This window comes from Vulpes lagopus, chromosome 8, assembly GCF_018345385.1.
Source record: "Vulpes lagopus strain Blue_001 chromosome 8, ASM1834538v1, whole genome shotgun sequence".
In the NCBI taxonomy this organism is placed as follows: domain Eukaryota; kingdom Metazoa; phylum Chordata; class Mammalia; order Carnivora; family Canidae; genus Vulpes; species Vulpes lagopus.
In genome coordinates, this window is record NC_054831.1 from 87,381,288 (window position 1) to 87,403,330 (window position 22,043).

General features: G+C 41.3%; 1 protein-coding gene and 1 long non-coding RNA gene across 11 annotated transcripts in view; one reads left to right on the forward strand and one right to left on the reverse strand.

The window, feature by feature from the left end:
• The window catches only part of ARHGAP26 (Rho GTPase activating protein 26), a 423,002-nt gene that overhangs the window by 354,298 nt on the left and 46,661 nt on the right, over positions 1 to 22,043 (forward strand). The window lies entirely within an intron of this gene.
• Positions 5,768 to 22,043, reverse strand: part of LOC121496646 — a 35,091-nt gene continuing 18,815 nt past the window's right edge. The window contains exon 3 of the long non-coding RNA XR_005989294.1: positions 5,768 to 6,149. This is a non-coding gene — a long non-coding RNA (uncharacterized LOC121496646). The remainder of the gene's footprint in view (positions 6,150 to 22,043) is intronic.

Below are 22,043 nucleotides of genomic sequence, written 5' to 3' on the forward strand. Positions count from 1 at the left end.
AAATCATTTTTTCACAAGGAACTGGTTGCCATCTTCTTTTCCTCCTTACAGTGTCCATGGTGGTTCGAGCCAGCTTGTTCATGGTTGTTTCTTGGACAGGCCCCAGACCATCCCTCTTCAGTTTCCTGGGGCCACCATGGATGCATCTCTTCCAAGTATGCCCCCTTGGCATTTTCAGAGATTGTCACTGATGCGACCCATATTCTTGTTTTCTGAGTGGTTTCCTGTCAGCTTTTCCCATTCTCTAGCCAAGGTCCCCTTCGCCAGTCAGGAGCCCAGCTGGCCTCATTTGGTTGAGGGTGGAGATTCCTGCCTGATGACCCATCTGATTTTTATTGGATAAATGTGTTTGGTGATTAGCAGGGTATTTTTTTTTTCCACATAAAAATTGCTCAAGGCAGCCCTCACACTTCATGACCCAGCAGGATTTCTTTCCCAAGCACCAGGGCTGTCAGTGGCACTTGGATCACTATAGCCTGTCAGCAGAGGGGGTATGGGAGGAGGCGGGGATGGGACTCCACATTCAAGTGCTCAGCCACATCCCTGTGTTCCAGTGTAGTGGAAATCACAAATGGAAAAATGTTTTCTTTCGCACACATTGTTGTTTTCTTTCGCACACATTGTTGTTTTCTTTTCCCCTTGAAGAGGTAACATCATAAAGAGTCTGTATTTTTTCCCTGTAAATGAATTCATCTTCCTAAAAGATCTAAAACAATTTCCCAAATTTGTCGTGACACACAGTAGATGCTGAGTAACGTCTTGGAGTTTAATTAAACATATAAATAAAAGAATTTAATTCTGAATTTAGCTGCCCTCAAATGCCTCATAGCACTGCGTTTTATATGTGTAAGTAGGTGTTAGGCATTTGTAGATCTTGAATTTTTGATCAAATCTTTAGGGAAGGAAACAGGCTTAATATTTTGTGCATGGCTTTTAGCACCATTATGCCTGTAAGGGGAAAATGCCAGTTTCCTCACTTAGAATTAGATTTGGAATTGTTTCTCTCCTATGTATGTACTTTGGGGGAATCTTAGATTCGGATCCTAAATTGGATAAATTAAAATCATATTAAATGTACTGCTTTTAAAACCTTTTTAGTCAGTCTGGAAAGCAGATGCTTACTTAGCTAGGAACACATTTCTAGTTGGAAACAGCCATAGGGTCTCATTTTTAATCCCTTCTCTGCACTAAGTATCTAGAAAACCATGCAGGATCTAGTGTAGGCTTCCTTTGGTCCCAGCTACACTGGTCTTGTAGGGTAGGGTCTTAGCCCAGTGTGGCAGTGTCAGAGTGCTCCTTGAACCAGTGTCACTGGCATCACCTGGGAGCCTGTTAGATATACACATTCCTAGGCCCCACCGCAGACTTCCTAGATCAGCCCTTCTGGAGGAGGAGCCCAGTTCCTTGTGTTTCAACAAGCTCTCCCGGTGATTTTGATACATCTTGAAGTCTGGGAACCATAGGCAGAGTGCATTAGGTGGATGGACTTCTACAAGAATAAAAACAGGATTTACCTCATTATAAAGCTCTCAGGACCAAACCTGTATCATCACTGGCACTCTGTTCCTGCATTGATGATAGTAGAGGGGCTTAAGAGAACCCTGTCCCTGGCCTTTGAGATCAGTCAAAACTTGTGAGGCTGAGGACTGATGCCTTTGCTTCATAGAGGAACCCATTTTAACTCACCAGGGCTGCACTTCCCATTGCCCCAGGGAAGCCAGCCTGCTGCTTTGCAAATAAATGCCTGCCTTTTGGTTACAAATCAAAAATTTGAAGGTGCATCAATTAAACCAACAGATATTTCTATTGAGCACCTACTGTGTATGTAACATGAGAAGATCAAGACTCTTGCCTTGACAGGAAAGCAGCTTAGAAGTGGTAGAAGACATGTACAGGATATTTGAGACTTTTAAATCAGCATTCGCCAAACTGATGCAGGAAGAGGGTGGGACAGGTAGGGAAAGGCAAGAGCTCTGAGTTGAATGAAGTTCTACAAATTCTTGTCTACAGGTCTTCTGAGCCACTAATATGTCCCTTGTGCATTTCTCAAAGGGTAGGTGTTACGCCACATTTCCTAAATGTATTTGGCCTTAGAACATGCTCTTTACAGCACTTTAGCATCAAAAGCAATGTTCCACAATTGAGGAAAGGCTTTTCAATGTGAATACTTTTGAGGGAGGAAATGTATTTCTTATAACGGATGGCATTATGGGCAACAGTCATTCAGGAGGACAGATGTAGTTGATATATAAACCTAGGACTACAAATAGATCTCTGAAGGCTGACATGGATTATATCACATATGAAAAGCTTTTGAGATCTGGTGCATGGAAAAGTCCACGTGGCCTGGTAGTGAAGCCTTGGCTCTGCTATTTCCTAACTTTAGACATGGTCTGTAAGTTATTTGTCCTCTCTGAGCTAAACCTCTTCTGTGAAATGGTAACAATAATAGTAAAAATAATCATAATAGTAATAAGACCTACCTTTGAGGTTATTGTGAGGGTCCTATGAGTTAATGATGGCATAACCTTATAGTAAATGGCCTGGCTCACATTAAATGATTAATAAGAATTGGTTTCTGGGATGCCTGAGTGGCTTAGTTGGTTAAGCATCCAACTCTTAGTTTCAACTGAAGTCATGTTCTCAGAGTTGTGAAATCTAGTAGTGCAGCTGGCTCTGCACTCAGCTCAGAGTCTGCTTGAAATTCTTTCCCTCTCCTTCTCCCCCTCCTCTGCTCACCTGCACATGTGCTCTCTCAAATAAATCAAACCTTAAAAAAAATTGGTTTCCTTTTTCACTAAGCAAAAGTTGGTTTGCTTTTAGACTGTCCCTTTACCAATGAACAAATCCTTAGTATTGATTTCTTTTGGCGGTAGCAGTAGACATTCAGTGTTTATTTTTGTTTCTTTGATCCTGGTGTGACACAGAGCAACCCACATCAAAACACTGAGGTAGTTTTAAAATAAAACACCTGGGTGGCACAGTCAGTTAAGCATCTCTTAGTTTCTGCTCAGGTAGTGATCTCAGGATCATGAGATCGAGCCCTATGTTGCGCTCTGTGCTCAGTGCATAATCTGCTTGAGATTCTGTCCTCTGCCTCTCGCCCTGCTGCCCTCACTCACTTGCTCTCTCTCTCAAATCTTAAAAATCAATCAATCACCTAAAACTAAGTTAACAACAAATAATAAAATACACCCGAATTAGTAGAAGCACTCCTCTCTGAAGACAAGCTTTAAGCTGTTTGCACCAAGTCAGCAGGCGTAGGTGTGTACTCCCCAGAGTCCTATCAAGCCATCTATTTACTCTATTGTTTCTCTTTTAGGTGGAGCCAATTGGAACCATACTAATTAGAAGAGAACCTTATTGCAATCCTAAGTTTTCACTGGGGGATAATTTAGCCTCAGGAATTCCTCTCCAGCCTGTGACTCTATATAAATTTGACTGTCATTATGACAAAAAGAGAGTTTCTGAAAGCTTTCTGAAATTCTGCCTCTCAGTCCTACACTGTATATGCTCTAGCGGATTCTCTTTCAGTGCCTAGCAGCTTTTCTCAAAGAAGCACTGGAGTTCTCCTCAAGACATTGCTTCAGTGTTTATTTTAATAGCCTTACAATTTAAACAGATGATGGGGCTGTGCCCAGGCTATTGTCAAAAATGCTCAGAAAAAGAATAAAAGAACTGTGGTTTAGACTGCCCCATTACATCTTTTTTTTTTTTTTTAAATGTTTTAGCACAAGCAAAGAGAGGGAGAGAGAAAAATCCTAAGCAGGCTGCTTGCTTAGTGCTAAACCCAATGCAGGGCTTAATCTCATGACCCTGACTGAGATCATGACCTGAGCTGAAATCAAGAGTCAGATGCTTTACCAGCTGAGCCACTCAGGCACCCACATCCTCTTTTTTTTTTTTTTTTTTTTTTAAATTTTTTATTTATTTATGATAGAGAGAGAGAGAGAGGCAGAGACACAGGCAGAGGGAGAAGCAGGCTCCATGCACCGGAAGCCTGACGTGGGATTCGATCCCGGGTCTCCAGGATCGTGCCCTGGGCCAAAGGCAGGTGCCAAACCGCTGCGCCACCCAGGGATCCCCCACATCCTCTTTTTTATGTGAAGAAGTTATGTCTCCAGAGGGAGCCAAGATGATATTGTCCATAAAGAAATAAATACAAAGATGTATTTCCAAGGATGATATATTAGAATCAAAAGAAAAACATCAGCACTGTAAAAAGAGCATAATTCAAGGAGAGTTTTATTTGCAAAGACATGGGGGCAGGAAAAAAAATCACAAGACTTAGTACAGTAAATTAGGGCTACTAGCACCCAACCAGTTAGCATTCTTACACTAGAGGGACTTGATTAGAAAGTGGTTATCAAACTCCAAAGGGGAGAGAGGTCTAGAGAATTAGTAGCTTAAAAGGAATGTTGGTGAAGAGGTTCAGCCAGGGGCGAGCAACTTTAGAGGGAGACAAGAGAATAAATGCCTTGGCTCTCTCCTTCTCCCTGCTAATCTCTGCAGAGCTCCTTCTTGGTGACTGCACCAGGGAGCCACAGGGTGCAGGAGCCCTGATGATGTAATCCATGCTGTTTAGCTCCTGGTGAAGAGGGCAGGATAGAGAATAGATGGATGTTCTCCAGCACAGATGTATATTGTGACACCATTTATGAAAGCCAAAGAGTGGGACCTGAAGGGATGACCATCCGTGAAAGATGGCCAAAATATATTTTAGACTAGACTGCTACCCAGTACAGCAGAGAAATGAAGTGGTGTTACATAGGCTGCTATAAAACAAACTTCTAAGGTACATTAAGGGAAAAGCAAGGTACTGTGGGTCTCAGTCCAAGCTACATATTAGTATCATGTGGGGAACCTAAAGTTAAAAAATGCCAAGACCTAGACTCCTTTGCTAGAGCCTCAGAGTTCATTGGTCTGGGGTGATATCTGAGTTTTGGTATGTTTCTTAAACTTCTGAGGTGATTTTGATATCCAGCTAGATTTAAAAACTGTGTGCATTGTATACTCCTATTTATATATAAGAATTCAGGGATGTTTGGGGATCCCTGGGTGGCTCAGCGGTTTCATGCCTGCCTTTGGCCCAGGGCGCGATCCTGGAGTCCCAGGATCGAGTTCCACATTGGGCTCCCGGCATGGAGCCTGCTTCTTCCTCTGCCTGTGTCTCTGCCTCTCTCTCTCTCTGTGTCTATCATAAATAAAAATAAATCTTAAAAAAAAAAAGAATTCAGGGATGTATATACCTACCAGTGTGTGTACATGTTTGTAATATTTCTGGAAAGATACAGGTTAATGAATCTGTGTGGTTATCTCTGATAGAAGCATATAGGCAGTAGCCTTTGGTGGAAGGGAAACTGACTCTCTTCCAACACTACCCTTTGTCATGTTGGAATTTTTTTAATGTGTGTACACATTGTTTTTTTTTTCAGTTTTGAAAACTCGGAAATAGATTACCTCAGTTTTAAAATCACCATTTTACTTTTTTCTTAAAGTTGTAGGATGCATCTTTGTGAGGGTTTTTTTAATTAATGTGCTATTATTTGACAGGGATTTTTTTTTAAAGATTTTGTTCATGTATTCATGAGAGACACAGAAAGAAAGGCAGAGACATAGGCAGAGGGAGAAGCAGGCTCCCTGTCGGGAGCCTGATGCAAGAGCCGATCCCAGGACCCCAGGACCACGACCTGAACTGAAGGCAGATGCTCAACCACTGAGCCACCCAGGTGCCCTATTTTCCAGTTTTATTGAAAAGTAATTGACATGCATCACTGTGTAAGTTTAAGGCATACAACCTGATGTTTTGATTTTTTAAATATGAAATGCTTTACAATTTGCATGGTTTTTGTTTTGTTTTGTTTTGTTTTGCCTAGGCGCCATCCTAATCTTCTCTATCATTAAATTTTTTGGTGTATGTGCTGCTGAAGTGAACACAGGGATTTTTAAAAATTTTTCAAATTTGTTACATCCTCAATGACTAAGGATGTGCATAAGATGCCGTTTGAAGACTAAGACCTATACCAAGAAGGTGTTGCTTTTGTTGTGTGTCAATGAAATCAAGTCTTGAATTCTTCTTTCAGTGACCACATGACTCCCGTCTAGCCTGGTCTGTCCAGGGCTCCAGGTCAGTTCAGAAAATGGTAACTCTGGAACAACAGAGGAAATTGGTCTCAGGGTACTAAGTAAAGTAAATCCAGTTAGAGTCTCTGCATCTGGCCTGATTTCAGATTTCTTAATCTTTGAGAAGCCCTAACTTAGAAAAACAGAAAGTCATTTTTTACATTTATGCATGAACTCTTCCACCATCTCCTAAACCAGCATTATGAAATGTAAGTAGTTTTTCTTGTGCTATATATAGTTCTTTAACCTGATCTTCTTTTGTCATCCTCCATCTGTTCTCTCCCCAATTTCCTTTAAAAGCCCCATTTTAAAGCAAAATATATGATAGAAAAACCTTAACTCCTGACCTTTATAGAGATATACTAGAGTTACTCAGTAATAATTAACGGTTGCCCTGGTAACCTCAGACACACTGCTTAAATCACCTGTATTCATCACTATCCCTGCCTTCTAGCCAGTAAGATCACCTGCTTGGTGCTAATGAAAAAGGGAACAATTGAGTAATTTTATAATCCTTTTCAGGTTCTACTGTAGGAATATGAGAAGCGATACTGTTTGTGATTAGACACACAAAAAAAGAGGGTTTTTTGTTTTTCTAGTGACTAAAGCAGTGACCTAGAGAAATCATCCTAGGTTCGAGCAAGTTGGCAAGCTCTGTTAATTTTGTTCACCACTGTATTCACAACTTTAGAAGATGTCAGCAGGTGCGACTTACAGATTAAAATCTAAGGGTTGCAGCACTAGGGATGTAATGGGAGGATGACATTGGCAAGGCCCATGTTAGACATCCCTGACAGGCACAATTAAAACCCACTAACTTCAGCACTTGGATTTGAAGACTACTGCTTGAAAGTTGGAAAATCCAAAGGTGAAGCACAAGAGAGATTTCTTATCTAAGATAAATGTGTTGGCTTCAACTGTGTCTCAGAGGAAGCCTGTATTTCCCTTTACTTCCATATGCCATGCCTTACAGCACAGACTTCATGATAGGAGCACCATGGAACTCTTTGCTTCCCCTAGAGGAGAAATAGCCCCCACCCCCCTCACACATCCTCTTTCCCATTCTTTTCTTGATCTTTTGTGTGAAAGTGGAATTAGAGGAAATATGTCCTTAGTCATCCCATGGCAGCACTTAGAATGTGCAATCGTCACAGTGAAAATATACTGGCAGGAGATCAAGAACCAAGAAGTGGAGTCATGGGAATCCTGGACACACTAATCCAGTAGAGACAAGATCCACATGTTAGTGACAGACATGGCCAACATAATCATCCCAGTCAGTAGTTAGACCCATCACTGTCCCAAGTGAAGGCTGCAATTGAATAATTATTAGCGGAAAAACACCCACCAGCTGCTCTTGTTTGACCCTCTAACCCTTCTTAAATCTCAGTGGAACGCAGACTTACCTTAATCTTACATGTACCTTTGGTATATGGCACCACTAGTGGAATATTCGCTGCTGTAGCCTTCCTATACCCTCAAGAACATTAGCGATCTGACCGACCATCCATTACCAGTCATTTAGCAAATGTATACTGAATACCATGTGTTTAAGACACTGTTGCAGGCACTAGGAAAGAGACGAGCAAATACTTTCCTCTCAAGTCTCTAACGGCCCAGATGGTAGAAATCAGATCTACATACATGGGGGGAGCCTTGGTGCCAAAATAAGACAGTTTTTAAGTAGCAAGTGAGTGGCTTGGCCATTCACTTAAAAATATTTATGGTTGAATGAATTGTCCTTGTAATTTATGTTGTGTGGGCAGGGTTTCTAATAATCTGCCTACTTCATCTTGTAGATCTACCCTTAAGTTTGTAATTTCCTGGTCTGCCTTGGTCCAGCTTGCTGAGAGTGGGGGAGGAGGAGTTGTAGTTTTTTGACTTAACTTTTTTATTCTGTTAGCCAGGAGGCTGCCTGTGGCTAAGACTGCCAATTGTCCTTGGGCTTAGAAAAGAAAAGATGGTGGAATGTTCCAAATGTTTGTTTGCTTGTTTGTTTTTCCCAAAAGTCTCTGTTAACCTCACATTTAAGATGCCATAAAATTTAAATTTGGACTGTAAGAATGATGGAGAGAGAGAAAAAATATTTGAAAGAATGAAAAGTTGGAAGTTGATGTCATTTGGTTATGTTGTGCTTTGAAGCCTCTCCACCACCAAAGAGAATTTCTCCTTAGGACTCTTGTACTTTTTCCCCCTCCCAAACAACCAGCAGTTTACAAATGTTTGTGACAAAAAATCCGTAACAATTTCTTGTATAAAGCCCTACAACAAATATCCTGTTAAATCGAAATTTAATTCATAACTTTAAGGATTGTTTTCTGAACTTATATGGAAAAGGAAAGCTTTTAAGAACTGGTAGTTTTTTAAACTCTGAATCTAAGGAGCCAGGAAAAGTAAGTGAAGAGAGACTATGCTTTGTATGGTTGGTCAAGAGAAGTTTTGCTACCAAATTTTCAAACAACAGCCAAATCTCTGTGTAGGGATGCAGGCTCTTTTTTTTTTTTTTTTTTAATTCTTTGTCTATAAGGATATTCTAAATTCCCTCTTCTTCAAAAACCAGTTATTAAGTTCTACCTTTAATTTCAACATGAGTCAGTTAGGTCATAGGCCCACAAGAAAGCACTCTGGAAGTTAGGAAGAAACTTCTGGATCATTAGGGAGAAACTTTTCTTGCTATATTTTTCTTTGCACACATGGCTGATTCTGCCAGGTTCTTCTTCCACTTCCAGAAATGTCAGCTTCTGTTGTTTATTCTTTTCAAGGTACAGTTCACTAGCCAATTCCAGTGGCAATACAAAGGGAAGCTTAACAGAACCTGAGTTTAGTTGATATTTTGAAAACTACCCCATCTGAACGGGGTTGTTGAGAGCTCCATTAGCAATAATCTGAATATTCTTGAAACTGAGAGTCAGCTTTGTGCCTTATTCCTCACGTTGCACCTTATTCCTCCACCAAATTAGGTACACTTCAGGAAGAATTAGGTCTCTATGTGTTCAAAACATTGGGTGGAAACTAAGACCCTCGTGAGAACTTGAATATGTAATCAGTACGTCGGGTCCCCCACCCCCAGAATAGGAGAGCAGTGTGATTTCAGGCAGAACCCTGTCTGTGTGCTGCCACAGCCTTATGCTTAGCTTTTACTCTGGATTCATCAAGAAATACAAGAATTTGTAGCAAAGAAGAGAAGGAAGACACTTTGCTCAGATGACCTGACCTGAGTTTTGCTGCCCATGAAGATGTCCCTTTTTTTTCTGGAGAGGTTATGACCCTATAAAGACTGCTTTCCTGTGCATCACTCTGGGGCTGCCTTTGCTCTATGTAGTAGCTCTGAGCCTGGAGAATGTGTGTTTCTGCAAAGCTGAGAGTAAAATCAGGACTCCTAAGCTCCATGCTTTGTTTTGTTGACCAGGCATATGGATTGAGATTTTTGGAGGCTAGATAGAGAAGGAGGAGAGATGATGGGGTTGTCAGTTGGGGAGGAACTTTGGGGGAACAGAAGCATCTAAAAGGAGATCTTAGGGAGTTTCTCATATTGGTAAGAGATATGAATCCTCTTTTAAGTCCTCTCATGAGTCTTTGGTAAAAGTCAAATTGTCATCATTCAGTGTGTCACAATGTTAAGAACATAGGCTTTGGGACACACTTACTTGAGTTTGTATCCCACCTTCACTGCTTAGTAGCTATGTTGCTGAGAAGAACTTACTTGGCATCTGCAAACCACCTCTATTTAAAAGGAATAGAAATAGTATATCTACCTCATAGGACTGTCATAAGGCTTAAATGAAGTAGTTCACACACTTAGCTTGGCTTCTAATTAATAAATGCTCATTAAAAGTTACCTGCCGTAATTATTGGGAGAGTTGTTATTTTAACAATAACTGAGGACATGAAGTATCTTTGGAGGGTGTACTGAAGTACTGAGTCCTGCTTCCTGATGGGCATGGGGTGAGAAGGGAAGCTGCCTACAGGATTCCATCATATCCGGTTCCAAACCCAACCACTTTCTCTAATTTATCTGGACCAATCCTGGATGCACACCTAGCAGGAAGTACTGATGCACTCCAAGTAGCCAGGAGAGCCCACACCTTCATCTGGTCACTTCAGGGGATAGAGGGAGTATGAAGCAGAAACACAGACCAGAAATTCAGTCAGGCCAGAAAGAGCTGGAGCTACAGGGAGGTGAAGCCACTTGGAGGAAAGCCAGGACCAGAATGAAGTTAAGCAGCTCACTTTGTGCCAGCCACATTGCAACCATTTAGCCATTTGGCATGTTGGCTTTCTCTACCTGAGGCTACCTCTGCTTGGTACTCACCCCTGACTTATCCTTTCCCACCATTCTGTCTTTGTGTCTTCCCCACCCCACGTCCCATGGCTTCTGTACCATGGGGGAGTGCCGTGACCCTTCCAGCCCCAGTGCTATCTCAGAACTTCACTATCCACAGTCTCTGCTTCTCCCTAATTCTCTGCTTCCCAGCCCTGTTTCCCAAGAGCAAGAATCTGACTGACTGAGCTCACTTTGCTCTGGGCCTGTCATTGGCTGGTGGTTGCCTGTGGGCCAGAAGCCCCAAGGCAAGTGTTTCTATCATTTAATCATCTGTGACCAGAGGGTTATAGGTTATAGAACCTTTCAGCAGGAGCTGAACAAGGAGCTTCTTCTAAGGTTTCCATGTCCAAGATATACCTTATCGTATCTAGTTATAACACACGTGGCTCCCAGATTTCCCATCATCCAGTATTTCAAAATATAACACTTCACCTGTTCATTTAACAGAAGTTAATAATTGTTGATGAGGCAAGGTACAGAGAACTTTGGGGAAAAAACACGCAGAGACTATAATACTACAAGGGCCTGGATAAAAAGCAAGCCACATTTCATGCCCAACAGCCACTTGGGTTGACACGTATATGACAACACAAACACTAATTGATATTTATAATCCTCATCCCTCAATAAAGTAAATTCCACTTGATATATTCTGTTTTTGAAGGTGGGTGGGAAGCATGCTGTATTTTAGAAAGATTTCACTTGATCATAATAAAACCATGGGTCTGAAATAATTAAATTTGTAGAGTTATTGGATGGAAGACCTTCTTATTCACTGATGTAGATTTTGTGCCATGGTTCTGGTAATAGTGTGAGGAATTGGGCAGGAATACATGACCAAACCAGGTGGACTGTAATATTTTCGTAGGAATTTTTTTTTTTTAACTGGAACTGGATTAAGAATGTCTCTTGGCCTTCAGATTGATGAGCAGCCATGTTTCCCACCATGAGGGGACAGACCAGTGGCTGTGATTGCATTGCACAGAGAGACAGAAAGGACATAGTGGGAATAACACTAGATGGCTGACTTCCTGTATGCATTTTTCTTTTCTCTGGTTCAAGGTGTCCCAGGCTTCTGCAATCAAACTATTCCTCATTCAGTCAATTACTGAATGTCCCCTGTATGTGAGCACATCATGTTAAAGATGATGTAGGTAGAGATAGTGCCCTGAATAGTGAAAGAGAAAAAAATAGAAAATATATTCATATATTATTAATATATAACATACAAACTATAAAACAGCATCAAAAGGTCTAGATGCTATAGGACAAAGTGCTGCTAAAAGTCCTCAACTTAAAAAAAAAAAAAAAAAAAAGTCCTCAACTAGAAAGATGACTTTAAGCTAGGGTGGTTAAGGAAAGCTTTGTCATCAAATTGGCACTTGAACTGGATCTTGACAAGTGGGTTAGGTTCAGACCAAAGATACCAGGGGTACTCTGGGCAAGGGGAGCAGCGCGGGAAGACCTAGGGGCAGGAATGTTCAAGGCATGTGCAAGGAGAAGCTCGTAATTGACTTTGTCTGAACATATGCTTTCCATCTATAGTATTACAATTGTTTTGTTTCTTATGTCAATATGATTTTTACTTCTTTAGGCGCCAAAGCAGGGAAAGCCTATTAATGTTGTCTTCCCATTCTAGAATTCCATGCTAGCTGGATCCCCATAGAACATCTTCTATCGATTTATCTTGTGTAATTGACTTGCCTGAGACATTCCCTACTTTCATCACAGTTTTGCTTCACAGTAAATAGACCTCACCATCTGGAACTCTTCTCTGTTTTTTTAGCCCACATTTTCTTCTACAAAGGGCCTGTTTTCATTTCTAAGTGTCACACAAGGCCCTACAACATTCTGCTTCATCCTCTTTGCTTTGAGTTTTACATTATAAAAAGCCAGCAAAGTGGATTTGAAAATAAGTTGTATTCTTCTTGTCTGTTACAACCCAGCACTAAACACACCAGACAAATTTTGACACCTTCAGCTTTTGGCAGAAGCTATTTACGTCAGAGTCAGGTTGTACCTCTGAGAGACTACCTCTGGGCTCAGGGAGGGCAGAGCAGAGCAGCTCAGAGACAATTGTGACAGGCCAAATTCATAGTGGGCTTAATAAGGAGAGAGTATAAATAGCGATCACATAGCCTTACAGAAAATTCCTGCTTATTTTTACTCCTTAGACAGAGTTGCTATCTTTAGCCTTTAGTTACTGTGCTAAACCTGCTAAAGTGAGCCTAGTATTTATTTTCATTTGGATTGGTAACATCCATTCTGTTTCTCAAATTTTAGGTGAAATGTAGAAACTGCATCCCAGCATTTTAGCATGGCAGAAAGTTCCATGCACTGTTTGAATTCACTGTCCTGGGCTTTATTTTGGAGTGTTTGCATTTCTTTGAATCCAGGACCTTTCTAGACACTAGCAAGAGCTAGTTTCTCACGTTTCTAGCACTAGTATGAACTTCTCTAATACGACATCTTTTAAATGTACAGGTAGTTGCTATATTCAATACCCTATGTGTCAGCTTTAGCAAATTACCAATTAGGATTCTTGCTTACAAGTAACAGAAAACACAACCCAACTAACTTAAGCTAACATGAAACTTTTTGGTTCATTTATTTACTTGGAAAGCACAGGAATGTCTATTTTCAGGCATGGCTGGATCCAGGGGCTCACATGTTGCCATTAAGCCCCAACTCTTGGCATCTCTCAGCTCAGTTTCCTCTCTGTTGACTCTTCTCTTAGGGAAGTTCTTTTCTTTTTAAGATGGTTGCCAGGTGAACTTATTTCTATAAACTTCAAGTCCAGGAGAAAAGAAAGAGCCTCTCTTCTGCAAAAGTTTCAACAGTCATCCCCTTGGTCCAAGTTGAATCACCTCCTCATCTCTTAACTAATCACTGTGTTCAGGAGTATATAACACCCTATTGGGCTAGACCTGAATCACCTGTTTCTCCTTGGCTGAGGAGGGAAGATTGATATGCAAAGTTCTTGGATCATCAGAATTTAGAAGGGGGGGGGTGGTTTCCCAGAGGAGAGACAACCTTAGACCACAGATATCCACTACAATGGCTCTTTCTTACATGGACTTAGTGAAGGATTTGGTAGCTTTGCACTCCAAGAGGGAAATCTGTACTTATTTTTTATTGTTGTTTCCATGAGTTCCTTGTGTGTTCTCTGAAAATGTCCCTTTTTTGGGTCTAAATGGTTGTTGCAGAATTTATTTTATTCCTAGCTAACTCACTAGCTCCCTTGAGAATAACATTGTGTAGTTTTTAAAAATGAAGAAAATTTCATCTTCTTACTTATCTCTGGATGCAGTTGATGCATTTAAAAACTAAATTTCTGGGAAATAGCTTTCATTATCAGTGCCCATTACAGATCATTAGAGGACACAAACTCCAGTGTGGTAGGGTTTGGCCTCTATTAGTATTAATGACAGTGTTGTAAGGAGTGCATCTTAGAATGGGATTAAGCAGAGAATAGGGGACCTTAAAGGACTGGCCTCTTTTCTGTGGTGGCCTGGAACATGCAAGAACAGGGTATTTTCTGGCTCAGCAGCTCTGGGAGCTCCTCAGGCACAGGCCTCTGGGTGGTAGCATCTTCTGGTGGTCTGCCAGAAATGGCAGGGCCGCCAAAAGCCAACTCATGTGCTATGTGCAAGTCTCCAACTTGTGGTGATGTTGTCCAAAACCTATAAATGTGGATAAGAACTGATTCTTCTGCCAGGATCACGTTGTGTGGCTGTGAAATTCCATCTGGGTTTGATGAGCCCATGCCTGGTTCATATTCTTGAGAGCAAACTTTCTCTCAAAGGTTGAACATATAGTCATGGGTCATCAGGTCTCTATAAGATATAGGATGATAGTGATGCAGGAGAGGACAGCTAATATTCATTAAGTGCACCTGTGCCACACACTGTACATGTATTTACTTATTTAATCGTCATAATGCAGGGGTCCTGTTACAGCCCACATTTTATCTGTGATGAAGCAGATACAGAAAGGTTACCTGACTCGCCTGAGAGTAGAGGTGGGGTGTGAGCCCAGTATTCCCCCACACCCAACCACCATGCTCAGTTGCCACCTTGTAGTGGGTGGGTAATGGCAGGCTCCTCCTATTGAGTGCTTAAGGAAAGAGGCTGCAGCAGCCACTGCATGTTGTCTCACTGTAACCCTCCATGCCCTGGTGTCACTGAAGTTCAGATTCTGAGTGAGTTAAGGAGCTAAGAAGAATGTGGGAAAATAGGAGCAATGCTGGAGTACCTGAAAAAAGAGGGGCAGGGCAGGCCAAAGCTGAAGACAGGGAGGGAGCAGAGAGCAGGCAGTAGCTGGGACTGGCTAGAACGGAGAACATAAAGAATGAGGATGGGGGATCCCAGGAAGGAAAGAGAGTGGGATGGATGTCTAGGGACCACCTACTGTTGCCAGGTACTCGTCCAGGGCTTTTTTGGACATTGCCTCATCTTCCCTACAACCCAGTGGGGTAAATCACCATTATCAGCATTCCTACTTTGTGGAGGAGAGACTAGGTTTTAGAGGGACAACATGCCTTCCTCAGGATCAGAGAGCTGAGAGGCAGCAGAACCAGAATTAGAACTGAGACCAGTCCTCCACCATGTTGAGGATGAGTCTCTCATTCTGAGCCACAGTTTGTAGCCCAGATGTGAGCCCCCCCCCACCATGAGATCTTGAGATAGGGCAGAGCCTCAGAGACGATGCTGGGGGGCGCTTGCTGCTTTCTCCCATCACAAGGAGTGGGAGTAGCACCATGGCACCCTTCCTTTCTCCTGAAGTTTTGAACTTCCTAGAGCCAACTCTTGATATTTGAAGTATGCTGGCAGATGTGCTCCTGTCCATCAGCATTTCTTAGCCACCTCATCTCAGGTAAGCCTGCTTGTGAGACTGCCTCTAGTTGCTCATTTCTGCCATTGAAAACAAAACTAAACACCTTCCCTCAAAAGCTGACCATCTGGTTGTCACTATACTTGCCTCCAAGTTGCAAGGGTGGCGGCAGGATGTTTGCAAGTCCAGCCCTTGTCTCTGGCACAGGCACAGTCCTGGCGTCTACTGATTACAGTGCTGATTCACTCTTAGTTTTACAATTGGGGAAATGAACTTCCTCTTCACTTTTCCCCTTTCCTTCCTTCTGTTGCTTGGAAGGTAGGCATAATTGTTCCCCTCCGGGCAGAACTGATTTCAGTACGCCGATTAAAGGATAGCTTTCCAGCCTGGGGACTGTGTCCATCTTACCGTCTGTGCGGGCACCAGCCACATACACGCGTGTGTCCTCCTGCCAGCTAAAACTGGGGCAACGTATTCTAGACTTGCAAGCCTTTACTAAGTCCAGGCATTTGTTATTTATCTCAAGTCTTTGTGTGCTGACAAGTTTGGTATGAATGTGTGTGTTTAGGGCACATTTGGGTGACAGTGCAGGCAAATGTATTACATGTGCCAGGTATCTGGTGACAACTGTTCTCCAAGCAGTCCTGATAACCAAACAAAAATATGAGATTCATTATTCTTTATCAAAACGCATACACAGTGGAGTAAATTAGAGTAATAGAATAACACACAGCAGCAGCTTAACTGCAGCTGAGAAGAGAGTAATTCAGCATTGACCTGTCCTGAGCTACCGTGCAGCCATAACAAAGAAGGGAAAAATATGATGGAATGTACAGTTCAGTGGTCTGTTCAAGGAAAGCATGCCAATTTGTCAAGAGCTGTAAGTTTTAATGTTATTTACCATATAAGCTTATTCATGATTTTGAATAGCACAATAGACTACAACTTCTGTAGCAATTTTATGTGAAGAATAAATCAGGCTTTCTATATATAGTCGTTTCTCTTATTGCTTCTGAGTAATTGTAGAATATAATGCTAAGCTGAAGTATTGAATATCCTTTTTACTATGGTGCAAAGTGAAAAACAACCTAGTCAAAGCATTCTGGTGGTTTGCTTAAGAGAGTGATGGGTAGAAGGTAGCTTGCCTCTTACAGGAAGTCTCTCCTCAGCTGCCTCAACCATGCTTTGACAGAAGCTACATGACAGGTGATTCTAAATTAAGGCTTTTAACACTATGAACACCTGAAGTGCAGATGCCCACATTGTTGATTGAAAGAAGATAACAGAGGCATAGATTATATTCTGTCAAGGGAATTAAATAGACTGGAATCAGTCTCTGCATCAGGGTTTGTTTTAATTCAGCAGCATTTAGCAAGTGCCTACACTGTGCTAACACAGCACTGGGAACTTAGTATACAGTTCCTATAAGATCCTGCTCTCAGATCCCTTCTGAGTAGCATGACAGTGCTACAAGGGAACTGGACTCAGGGGACAGTAGAATCCAGAGGGAGGACCCTTAGCCTTCCCCTTGGAGCTGCATCTTGAAAAGTGAATAAAATATACCCATGTGAAGATGAGGGACATTGTAGGCAAATGAAACTATACAAGTACACGGATACAAAATGGAGGAGGGGATTTGCAGAAAATATGGGGGCATGGAGATATAAGAGGAGAGTGAAGGATCACCCTGAGGCCAAAATTCACAACCATGTATTTTTAGGTGCTGCCAAGATGTTTCTCAAAAAATAAAAGAAAAAAAGAAAGGCTTTGGATTGTTTTACCAATAATAAACATTTTCTTGAGCCCTTAGTAAGTTCAGGCACTTTGCTTAGCAAGTTACATAGGCATTATTTTACTTAATCCTCACACCCACCCTCTGAGGTAGGTATTACTTTGCTCATTTTACAAAGAGGAAACTGAGCCATATGAAGGTTCAGTAACTTGCCCCAAACCCAGCCAGTCCAGCTCTAGAGAGTTGTGGCTGCCTCACTGTTGGGAAGGTTTTTGTCCAGAGCTTATGTGAATTCTAAATTGAGTCCCAACAGAACTGAAATTCTGCATCATGCTATGTGGAAGGGTTGGGGGCAGTGGTGACTGTGACCTAGATTCCACTGAGGCTTCCCTAACTTTGGAGAATTTGGGTTTGCTGCGGTAGGCATCCTACATGCCCAGGCTGGTCTCCCAACATGAACAATTGGATTCTCGCAAAGTCTGGTGGTTCTTTTCCCCCAGGATTCAGCTGCTGCTTACAGGAATCCCCAGAACTTCATCAGCTTTAGAGACAAAGGTATTACCTTCCTATGAGTAGCAGCAGGAGAGCTAACATCCATCTCTTCCATACAGGCTCTCGTTTAGACATCAGTACTTTTTTAAAAGAAGGAAGGCAGTAGGCAGGACAAAATGTTAATATTCATACAGTGCACCACCCCTCACCTCCAGCCCTGTCCTATTGCAGCTCTAATACTCTCCTATTCAAAGGAAAAAGAAGGAAACAACCTATGTGTTGCTTGGTAGTGGTGTGGTTGAGTAAGGTGTTGTGCTTCTGTACAAGGAATGTTATATACATACATAAAGAATCGAGGGATCAAGTCTTCATGTACTGATGGAGCAATCTCCAGGGTATATTGTTAAGGAAGATAAGCAGTGTTGAGAACAGTGTGAATAACTTGCTACTATTTGTAAACATAGGAAAGTCAGTCAATCAATCCATCCATCTCTCTCCCAAGCTTATGAGGTTTTGGTGCTGCTTGTCGTCCCTCCCCCCACCCCATCCTCCCGCCCTCCCTCTCATAAACATATACACCTAAGCTTTGTTGTTCCTGTAATATCTCTGGAGGGAAATACAAGAAATCCGTTAACAATGGTTACTTCTGCAGAGGGGGTGGTATCTGCAATGGGAAACTTCTTTTTCCCTTTCAACTCTTTATACTGATACTCTTATACTTTTTGGAAATTTTATCAATTGATATAATGTCCATTCAAAGCAATAGATTAATAGAAAAATTAAAGAGGAAAGCCTTCCCATTCTCAAACTGAAAGGCATTCATGTATTTTATTTATAGATACAGATATATACTTTTATCTCATGGTTGTGAATTGCCCATCCTAAGAATATTTTAAATCTGTAGTTTAATACCTTTATCTCATGGTTGTGAATTATCCATCCTAAGAATATTTTAAATCTGTAGTTTATAACCAGACAACCTGTAGCAATATAGGATTACCTAGGATCATAAGTAATTGGAGCCCTCATCCAAATACTTGCTGATACATTACATCTGAATTTTTAAACACATAAGCAGTAAAGTCTTATATTGAACTCCTAAACCTCATACCTGTCAGAGACTGATAAGAAGTGCACATGGGCAGGTTCTTTGATATGTGTCCAAGTCCATTATCAGAGATAAGAAAGCTTAAATGTAAACCTGTGATTTAACTACATTTCAAATTTGATATTGAGCTACAGGAAGGAATGTAAAGAACTTACATGCCCAGAATACATCTGTTGCTCCAACTCTTTAAAAGATTTTCCTTTCCTATGTAAAAGGAGCACAAAAGTTCTGTCTCCTGTTTAAGGCTGTTTAGGTGAGGGAAGAGCTAATTCTTACTTTTGCGGGCTTCACAAAAGTGGAAATATTGTTTTAACTGGTAAAAAGAAAAATGAGGCATCTGGGCTCATGCTAGTAGCTGGCAGAATTTATGAACAGTAAATGATTAAAGGGACTGATAAACATCATGAAAGGCAAACTCCCAAGAAACATAAGCAGAATGCTTAAGCATGTCTGAAGACACAGGACTGTGGTACTCTTGTGACACCGAAGGAAGATATGTTTGATGTCATCTTGTCGTAAATGAAGAATGTCTGCTGTACTTCAACTTAACATGGTATTTTTCTTTTTGCAAGTACATATTATTGGAAGTATTTTAGAAAAAAAATTTTGTACCAAATTTTTAATGCTCATGGGAAAAAATTATACACTTTTATAAAGGATAATAGAGACCAAAATGAGAAGATTCCTATTATGTACCTTATCCAGAAGTTTAGGCTGTTTAATATACTTGATGTAGAAAAGAGGGAGCTTTTTGTATTGTTAAAAAAAACAGGCTTGTATTTCCTTTCTGATTTTTTTTTTTTAGGTTTGAAAGAGAATTGGCATAAGAAATTTTGTTTTTAAACAACTTTGCCTTTTTTGTTTTCGTTTACGTTCTTCATATGAAGTATGGCATGTGAAATGAGATGGAATCATCTTCATGAGATGTATACCTTCTCCTGTAAACCAAAAATTGGTCAAGCATTTGTCCCTTAAGGAAGATGAAAAGTCGTGTTGCCTGCATAGTAAGGAATCCATTGCTCAGTAGACTTTGGACAAGAGACTCACCAAGTCTAGTTTCATATTTATGAACAGAAGTTCACTTTTAAGGTGGTAGGAATTAATCTCATGGGATTCTACTTTGAAAGCAAGTTTCATGTGGGAAATTATCTACAGGTCTGGCAGGGTCACCCTTTAGTGAAGGTAGTGACTTCCAAATATCGTAACCTGGATGTCTCCAGGAATTTTTTGTTGTTGTTCTTCCTCCAGTTCCTCTTACAAGGAGGATCAACCTCCGTACTCATTCACATTAGAGTAGAAGTTATTTTACCACTGTATATAGAAAGCCAGTCTAAAAATGAGAAATTAATTTGGCTTAGCCCTAGGGTACCTTAGAGAATGCTTTTGAAGGTTAATATAAAAAAGCACTGGGAAAGACAGTTCATTTTGGAGCCTAAGGAGAAAATTCCTTTAGATAGAGGTTTAATGTAAACCTACCTGGCAAGCCTTTAAGCAAAACTGTAGATACGGCAAGGAAACTTAAATTTCATTACTGTAATGTAAATTTCTGCTATAAAAAAGACTCCGGTATCTCATTATCATCCTTATACAATTTTCAGCTCATAATTTCAGAATCCATAAATGCCTTAAGGGTTCAATATAAAAAGGAAATTATATATTGCCAGGAACCATGAAAAGGAGATAAATAGTTTCATGAAAAGCAAAATGTACGTTGCATTGGATCAGTCAGGCCACAGTCTCAATATGCTTTGGCATTTGACTGACATCACTTTGAGCAGAATTTGACCTCTGTATTCTTTCAAGGGACCCTCTTTCTCGGTGTACCTGTTATACACGTTGCCCAGGTAAAAAATTTAGTAGCACCTCCTCCATCCACTGTCCTGTTCAGGCAGTAAACTGTGATCACTTTAATTATATTCAGTATGACATTAATAATAACACATCATCATATTAGTGTCCAAGTGTCTTTTTTTACTAAACTGATCATCTTTGGACATGGGACCATCTTGTTTGTCTCCATGCAGGCCTCATTGAATGCCAAGACTGCTCTGTGATGGCTCATTACCAGACCATAGAGAACCTAACTGTGTGTGTGGGTGTGTGTGTGTGTGTGTGCGCGCGCGCGCGCGTGCGTGCACCCATGTGCGCACAGACAGCTATAGATACAGCAGACCCATATGCCTTGACCCATACATAGCTGCTTCAGAAACAAGATGCCATCAGCAGACCAGAAATTTAAAAAAAAAAAATTCCTAGGAGATTTACAATCTGGCTAACACTATCATCAAGAATAATAGTATTACAAGATATGTTCATAATATCTCCCAGTTTTCAGTGCCATTTCATACAGATACTTCATTTGATTTTTGCATGAACTCCTATCCCAGCACTTGGTGCACCATATTATAGTTGCTCATTTGCTTCCCTAATACCTGCACTAAGCTGAAATATACCTCAGACCTATGCCCATTTCCAGTTCACTGTTTCGCCAGCACTTGACAGTGCTATTTGTAGGAAAGTATGAACTTAGTGAATGAAGCCACCAGGGCTTCTATTTTGTGAATGAGAGAAATGGAGGCCAAGAGAGCTTGAGTGGCCTGTTGGAGGATGTATAACGGTCTTAAGTTCTGTTCTGTAAACTTGGACCTTCTTGTTCCAAACACAGTGCTCCTTCTATTGAATCAGCACCCAGAAAAAAAAAAAAAAAAAAACAGCATCTTGCTGGTAGCATGAGGTGAATCAACTGGGGGAGAAATGTAGAAAAATGGGAGAATATGTGCTTGGTGTTTCTTCTCCGTGCACACACTTACTAACATCTGCTGTGCCTTTGAAGATTCACTGTTAGTCTTTTCTGACCCCATCACCCTGACTGCATTAGGTGCTGCTTTCCAAGCTGTCTCTGTAGTCAGTGCCTGGAAACCTGGCCAGCTTCCTTTACTTTGCTTTTTATCTACCACGGATTTGTTAGTGATCAAGAACTATCAGTTCTGCCTCTCTCACATCAGCCCATTTGTCTCTACCCCAGCCCAGAATGTCCTCCACCTCAGCCCAAGCCTTGCCTCTCTGGTCTTCTTGACTCTTGACCAGCCCCCCCACTCCTTGTCTGTACTGCCACCTTTGGGATTGTCCCAATGTGCAAACTTGAACACACCACTCTCCCCATCACTGATGGATACCATAAGCTCCAGAATCCTCTTGTTGATTAAAAAGCACTGGGTGGCCCACCCCTGCTAGACATTGCAGCCCCTGTTGAAACTCTGGTTGGGCCCTACTGAACTGGTTTCACTTTCTCAACCCTGCCCTGTGGCTTCTCAATTTCAGGGAATGCTGTGTTATTAAACATTCCTTCTTTTAGAGAGCCCTTCCTGATTCTACCTCCTTGCCCCTGCTCTCTGTTGTAAACTGGATGGGGTAACCCCTATCTATTGGGG